This window comes from Mus pahari, chromosome 3, assembly GCF_900095145.1.
Source record: "Mus pahari chromosome 3, PAHARI_EIJ_v1.1, whole genome shotgun sequence".
NCBI classification, from domain to species: domain Eukaryota; kingdom Metazoa; phylum Chordata; class Mammalia; order Rodentia; family Muridae; genus Mus; species Mus pahari.
The window spans coordinates 82,513,321-82,521,994 of NC_034592.1; positions in this window are offsets into that span (position 1 = coordinate 82,513,321).

Sequence of the window (8,674 nt, forward strand, 5' to 3'; positions counted from 1 at the left end):
AGAGAGAGAGAGAGAGAGAGAGAGAGAGAGAGAGAGAGAGAGAGAGAGAGAGAGAGAGAGAGGTGCACAAACACACACCACAGAAAGAGGGAGAAAGAGACAGAGACAGTCAGACAGACAGATAGACAGGGAGAGACAGAGATAGAGAGAAAGACATAGAGACAGAAAGATAAACATTCACATAGAGAATCTGTCACATCACTGTAGTCCATAGTATTTGGTATGTGGATTATTGATTTATAATATTTTTGGAGCTTAATTAATAGCAGTAAAAAAACTATTTGAGATATATATTACTCTCCATGGAAGTAATGTAGACCTCCTCTCAATCTGTTTAGAGGAAAACGAGTAAAATATATGTCATACTCAATTACTATCCATTTGACAATTTATTTGGCTGACTTGCCAGTACATCCCATGTATCTCTATCTATGACTGCTTGACCAAAAGAATACAAATGATATGTAACTACCATACGTAGATTTCTGTTTCATCCCATCAATTCTGCATGCCGAAGTCAGTTCTTCTTGCCTGCAGAGCAAACACTTGAACAATTGGGACATCTCTACAGCTCTCATGACATTTTTCACTTTTTAAATTTTCTCTTTCTTTTTCTCTTCTCCCTTTCTTTTATTCATTCTTTCTTTCTCTTTTAGTTTTTGAAAGAGAGAATCATATTACTGATAAATAGGTAACAAAAGCTGGGTAGGTGTTTTTAAAGATCAGCACTTTGAAACCAAGAGGTTTTGATTATTGTCTATGCCCAGAAGGACCCTTGGAAGGGATCCTTTGTTTGTTTCTGGCCAGAGTCATTATATTCCAGAAGTATATGGTGCACTGAATCCTTGTTTTGTTAAAGAAGCACCACTGCATGGAAAGGGGACACAGGGATATGTGATGTGGGCAGGATAAGAGAACTCACCAGCACTGTGCTTCCTAGGGCCTCAATCTAGGGAAGCCTTCTAAACCCTAGAAGGGGATCTTTACTTGTAACCCACGGTTAGGATTCACTCTTGCTTTACAAGATCCTATGACTTTCTTTCTTCCTTTGTTCCTTCCCTTCCTTCCTTCTTGCCTTCCCTGCATATCTTCTGTCTCTCTCTTGCTCTCTGTCTCTGTCTCTCTCTTTCTCTCTCTCTGTATATTTATGTGTGTCTTCCTGCTCTCATCTATGGTCCTATAATAAACTCTTTCCTGTAAAAACACTCTGCCTTGTGCTGGAATCTTCATTTTCTGAGTTTCCAGAGGCTACTTACTCTTGGTTGTCTTGGCATCACTGATTTTCCAGAGCAGTCACCTTCCATAAACCCCAGCTATTATTGCCCACCTGATGCAGGATATCCCTATTATTTTCACCTCTACATTTTACTCCTGTCAGGATCAATATTTAGAATATCTTCTGTAACCTAGAGAGACAATTTACTTAAGTTACATTTTATTTTTTATCAATACAATAATAATTGTACATATTTCTGGAGTTTAATTTGATATTTAATATGTAGAAACCATGTATAATGTCCATATGTATACTTAGCACTTTATTTACTTTAAATATGTATTTTTTTCTTATTGGTAAATAAGTATTTTGTTGTTCCAGAATCCCACTCATGCCTGGAGCTTTCATTCTGAAGAACAATGATATGTTAGATTAAATAAGGGTAAATCTATACTGCTTATTCAGAAAAACAATAATTACATTAGGATGAAGACATTTGGATATTGATAAATGTTCTACAACTTCTGTTTGGATTTTTCATCCAAAGCCTTTTTATTTATTTTTTTTATTAATTTTTTTGAGACAGGGTTTCTCTGTATATCTATGGCTGTCCTGGAACTCACTTTGTAGACCAGGCTGGCCTCGAACTCAGAAATCTGCCTGCCTCTGCCTCCCAAGTGCTGGGATTAAAGGTATGCACCACCACCACCCAGCTAAGCCTTTTTATCTTTTTTATTTTTTTCTTCTTTTTTCCTATTTTTAGAAGGTGTTGTTTGTGGAGATAGACACTTAGGTCAGCAGTTAAGACTATTTGCTGCTGTTTCAGAGAACCTTGGTCCTGTTCCCAGCACCCACATAAAGTCTCACAGTCACCTGTCATTTCAGGTCCAGGAATTCTAACACTGTCTTCTGGATTCAGCTGGCACCAGGTTTGTATGTGGTTTAAATTCATATCTTCAGGCACTCATGCTTATACATAAAATAAAATAAATTTTAAAAAATATGTTAATATTTCATGTGATTTTATTCTTAATTTTGTCCTTGTTTTCTAAATTTTAGTGAAATAAATTTGATGTTGCAACTGTAATGATGTTTTACTCCAGGAATTGAAATGTTGAATTGACCCAAGTCTGAGATTTCCCTACATGCTGAGAAAATCTTTTGGATAGAGTCAGTACTACCTGCAGAGAAAATGAAGTATATTAGAAAGAGACAGAACTCTCTCTCTTAAGGAACAGACAAAGCAGAAGGCTCTGCTTCTGCCTTTTTCTCCTCAGTAATGGGTGTGCCTGCTTTAAAGATACTAAAACAATTAAGTATATGTGATTGTAAGTAAGATCACTAAGTAGTCAGCACACAGTGTATAAGCCAGGTCCAAGGCTAGACTCTTTCTTCCTGTTCATTGAGTAAGGATGCATGAAACTAAATCCCAAAGTTGGATTTACTACCTTAAAAGAACATTAGCAAAACAATCAAAACAAGAACAAAGAAACAAACATATCATTTTTTTTCAAATTTTTATTAGATATTTTCTTCATTTACATTTCAAATGCTATCCCAAAAGTCCCCTATACCCTACCCCCCCCCCGACCTGGTCCCTTACACAACCACTCCCAATTCTTTTTTCCCATTTTTATTAGTTATTTACTTCATTTACATTTCAAATGCTATCCCAAAAGTCCCCTATACACTCCCCCCCACTCTCCTACCCACCCACTCCCACTTCTTGGCCCTGGTGTTCCCCTGTGCTGTGGCATATAAAGTTTGCAAGACCAAGGAGCCTCTCTTCCCAGTGATGGCAGAGTACGCCATCTTCTGCTACATATGCAGCTAGAGACATGAGCTCTAGGGGGGTACTGGTTAGTCCATATTGTTGTTCCACCTATAGGGTTGCAGACACCTTCAGCATCTTGGGTGCTTTCTCTAACTCCTCTTTTGGGGACCCCGTGTTCCATTCGATAGCTGACTGTGAGCATCCACTTCTATGTTTGCCAGGCACTGGCATAACCTCACAAGAGACAGCTATATCAGGATCCTTTCAGCAAAATCCTTTTGGCAAAAGCAATAGTGTCTGTGTTTGGTGGCTGGTTATGGGATGGACCCCTGGGTGGGGCAGTTTCTGGATGGATCATCCTTTCGTCTCAGCTCCAAACTTTGTCTCTGTAAATCCCTCCATGGGTGTTTTGTTCCCAATTTTAAGAAGGAGCGAAGTGTCCACATTTTGGTCTTCGTTCTTCTTGAGTTTCATGTGTTTTACAAATTGTATCTTGGGTATTCTAAGTTTCTGGGCTAATATTCACTTATCAGTGAGTGCATACATATCATGTGAGTTCTTTTGTGATTGGGTCACCTCACTCAGGATGATACCTTCTAGACCCATCCATTTTCCTAGGAATTTCATAAATTCATTGTTTTTAATAGCTGAGTAGTACTCCACTGTGTAAATGTACCACGTTTTCTGTCTCCATTCCTCTGTTGAGGGACATCAGGGTTTTTTCCAGCTTCTGGCTATTATAAATAAGGCTGCTATGAACATAGTGGGAAATGTGTTCTTATTACTAGTTGGAACATCTTCTGGATATATGCCCAGGAGAAGTATTGCTGGATCCTCCGGTAGTACTATGTCCAATTTTCTGAGGAACCGCCAGACTGATTTCCATAGTGGTTGTACAAGCTTGCAATCCCACTAACAATGGAGGAGTGTTCCGGTGGAGGGATTACAAACTTGCCATTTTTATCTTGCCTTTCTAATTGAATTTATCCATAGTATTGATACATATAATACACATTATAAGAATCTATAAGTAGAATTGAAGACAGGGTCTCGATAGGTAGACCTGAAACTCACAGAAATTTGTCTGCCTTTGCTTCCTGAGTGCAGCGATTAAAGTATGTGATATCACACCTAGCCCCTTCTCTCTTTTTCCATTCCTTCCTTCCTTCCTTCCTTCCTTCCTCCTGCCTTCCTTTCTTCCTTCCTTCCTTCCTTCCTTCCTTCCTTCCTTCCTTCCTTCCTTCCTTCTATTTATAGATTCTTGTAATGTGTATTATATGTATCATTACTATGGAATGATGCTTGATTATTTTACTCATGTATAAAATTTAGTTTTACTCATATTTGTTATATAATACATTATTTTACATTTCATTTTTGCTATGTCGTGTTAAATAGAATAAGAACCTTCCTTTATCATTTACAGAAATTTGTGAAATCAATGCCCAGAGCTAAATTTATTTGCTTTCACTGAAAGAATATTTTTAATGTCAAATATAAGTGTTTTTCCCTTAGGATCTGTTTTAATGACCCTATCTTTAGGTAATTCATGACTTTTAAATGCAAACTAAAGTAAGCTGCCTCCCCCACACCATTGTATGAATCCAATCATCCAAGAGAGGCTAATAGAAAAATCTAGATTAAGGATGGTTGCACAGACTGAGAGGAGGTCTACGTTACTTCCATAGAGATTAATATATTTTCTCAAGTAGGTTTTTTTTTTGTTTTGTTTTTTGTTTTTTGTTTGTTTGTTTGTTTTTTTACTGGCATTTAAGAAGGAGTGAAATTGGTTTCTCAATTTGTTACTAGTTGATTCAGTGGACAAACAGAGGGTTTCTCAGGGATACCCTGTCCTTTTATTGCCATGTTAACTAAAACTGGAAGGAACTGAGAAGCAGAAACAAAACTTGGAATATTGGACAAGGCTGATTGATGCATTCTGAAATACAATCAAAAGGCAAGGAAAAATTGCTCGACTTTGGAAGAGAAGGAGGCCCGCCCTCCTTATTCTGGAGTCCCGAAAATAAGATTAAAGACTTCCCGCACCATGCCAAATTCCAAATATCCACATAAGTCAAAGAACAAGGAGGGCCCAAAGAAAGAGGATTGAATCTCTCTCAGAAGGGGATATAACATAGATATTGGAGTTGGATAGAGAGAGGGGATAGGGTGGAGAGCAGGTCTGTGGGGACCAAGTGTAGAGAGAGCATAGGGGAAAAACATGAAATCAGCTGTGGGGGATGGTGTTCATCTCTAGGACCTGGGATGAGGGGTGTGGGACAGGGAGGCTCCAAGGTATCTGTGGGGACAACTCTAGCTGAGACTTCTAGCAGTAGCGAAAATGAATCCCAAAGTGACCACTTCCTGTAGCCAGGCAGGAATCCGTGTGAAGGTATAAGGACAGTTAACCCCCCACAAAACCTTCCACCCAAAATGTGTCCTACCTACAAGATGTGCTGGGACAAAGATAAAGCAGAGACAGAGAGAGTGGCAAACCATTGACTGGCCATCACTGAGACCCATCCCATAGGCAAAAACCAATCCCCAACACTATTAATGATACAGATAGTAATATACAGAGTCTAGCATAACTGTTCTCTGAGAGGTCCACACGGCAGCCAATGGAAACAGATGCAGATACCCACAACCAAACTTTAGGTGGAACTCAGGAGAGTTTTATGGGAGGGTTGCTGGAAGGACTGAGGGACCCAAAGAGGACAGGGACTCTAAAGGAAGACCAACAGAGTCAACTAGCCTGGGAGCTCCCAGAACCTGAACTGCTAACCAAAGAGCAAACAGAGGCTGGACTTATCCCCTGTCCCCATACCCTGCCACTTGTGTAGCAGATGTGCAGCTTGAATTTCATGTGGACACCCCAACAACTGGAGCAGGGACTCTCTGAATCTGTTGCCTGCATAAAAATCCTATTCCCTTAGCTAGGCTCCCTTGTCTGGCCTCAGTGGGAGAGAACTTGTCTAGTCCTGCAATGACTTGATGTGTGGTGGTAGGGTGCACTGGGGGCTCTGTAGGTGGCAGAGTAGGGGTTGGGAGGGGTTAGAGTGATGATACCCATAGGGTATCAAAGGAGAAGGGGAGGTCAGAATGGGAGAAGAATCTTTGTGGAGTCATACTGGGAGAAGAGGGAAGTATAATTTGGAATGTAAAGTAAATAAAGAAATAAAAATAATAGAAATTCAATTGAATGAAATTTAACTGCTTCCCCATTGAAACATGCCATTTAGAGTAACCTGATTATAAGCTTGCATGGCACTGTGATTCATAACCTCTCTGCACATCTTCCCTCAATCGGAGAACTACATTTTGTCCCTACACTCCCCATTTTAGTACTGGTCATTGCTATGATATAAGTCACTGCTATTGATTGTGTGGTTGATGTTCCTCATTTATAGGGACTCTTCCTTCCCTGGATCTTGTAACTTGCTCTGGCATTTATTTATTTATTTATTTATTTATTTATTTATTTATTTATTTATAGCATTATTTCATACACACATATACAGCTTAATGAGATATCTTGAGATTGTGGGAATATATGAGGCTTAATTAACTAAAACATACTAAACTATCTGCAGATTTGTGCCTGAAGTTGTTTTGATGGGTAAAGAGGGCCTTTATGAGCTGACAAAATATGCATGTGTTATAGAGAAGAAAGCAGGTCTCAGATATCTGAATACATATAACCAATTAGAGATAATTTAGATCTCAGTAAGGCAGTGAGATGATTCAAGTTGTTCTTCTTTATGTATACTACAAAGGTAGATGTTTTCAATCACATGATTTTATATTGGAGTCATAATGGCTTAAACAGAGGACCTAGGGTTGTTAAATGCAGTCCTCTGAATTATTTTTTTTCTAGAAACATGGAACTTGCATTATTCAAATAATCTCTATGACACAACTCAAGCTATTCCCTCTCACAGGTAATATGCATTCTATGTATACATGTCTAATAAATCAGTTGAATTTCTGTCTTCTATTGTGTTCACATGTTTAGGATTTAGGTAATATTTGCAGATTAGTAAAATTAAGTACAAAGTATGTTATGGGTGCAAAAACAGACAAAGGATGTTTGCCAATTTAAAGAAAATTGGTAATTTCAACTTATAAACCTACTGATTGATGCACTGATGAAGCTGGATGAATGAATGGAGCTATTTATACCTTCATAGTAAATTTCTAATATTGCTCCCATGATTTGGTCTAAGATTGAGGATGATGTCAAGAGGAAGTTCTCTATTTTTTTTTTACTTATTTTTATTAGATATTTTCATCATTTACATTTCAAATGCTATCCTGAAAGTCCCTATACCCTCCCCTGCCCTGCATTGAATCTGTAGGTTGCTTTCAACAAGATAGCAATTTTGACTGTGTTATCCTGCCAATCCATGAGCACGGGAGATCTTTCTACCTTCTGAGATCTTCTTTGATTTCTTTCTTCAGAGACTTGAAGTTCTTATCATACAGAACTTTCACTTCCTTGGTTAGAGTCACAGCAAGGTATTTTATATTATTTGTGACTATTGTGAAGCGTGTTGTTTGCCTAGTTTCTTTCTCAGCCTGTTTATCCTTCATGTATAAAAAAGGCCTTTGATTTGAGTTAATTTTATATCCAGCTATAGCACGGAAAGTGTTTATCAGGTTTAGGAGTTCTCTGATGGAATTTTTAGGGTCACTTATATATACAATCATATCATCTGCAAATCTTCTTTCCCAATTTGTATCCCCTTGATCTCCTTTTGTTGTCTTAATTGCTCTAGCTAGGACTTCAAGTACTATATTGTTTTCCAGCCTTTTACTCTGAGGTAGTATCTGTCCCTGAGGTGGGTTTCCTGCATGGACCAAAATGTTGGGTTCTGTTTATGTAGCCAGTCTGTTAGTCTATGTCTTTTTATTGGAAAATTGAATCCATTGATATTAAGAGATATTAATGAAAAGTAATTGTTGCTTCCTGTTATTTTGGTTGCTAGAGTTGGGATTCTGTTCCTGTGGTTATCGTCTTTTAGGTTTGTTGAAGGATTAATTACTTTCCTGCTTTTTCTAGGGTGTAATTTCCAACCTTGTGTTGGAGTTTTCCCTTTGTTATCCTTTGACAGGCTGGATTCATGGAAAGATATTGTGTGAATTTGGTTTTGTCATGGAATACTTTGTTTTCTACATCTATGGTAATTATGAGTTTTGCTGGGTATAGTAGTCTAGGTTGGCATTTGTGTTCTCTTAGGGTCTGTATAACATCTGTCCAGGATCTTCTGACTTTCACAGTCTCTGGTGAGAAGTCTCTTGTAATTCTAATATTTCTCCCTTTATATGCTACTTAACCATTTTCCCTTACTGCATTTAATAATGTATCTTTATTTAGTGATTTTGTTGTTCTGATTGTTATGTGCCAAGAGAAATTTCTTTTTTTTTAATGGGACATAACTTTTATTCAAAACATGAGAATTATTTAATAAAATTATTTAACACAATTATTTAATATAACTTTGCTCTTAGTTTACCAGATTATTTCAACTGTCCTGATATCTATTCTTATCAATGTTTTTTTTTTATTTTCTTTATTTACATTTCAAATGCTATGCCGAAAGTTCCCCATACCCTCCCCCCGCCCCTGCTCCCCTACCCACCCACTCCCACTTCTTGGCCCTGGCCTTCCCCTGTGCTGGGTC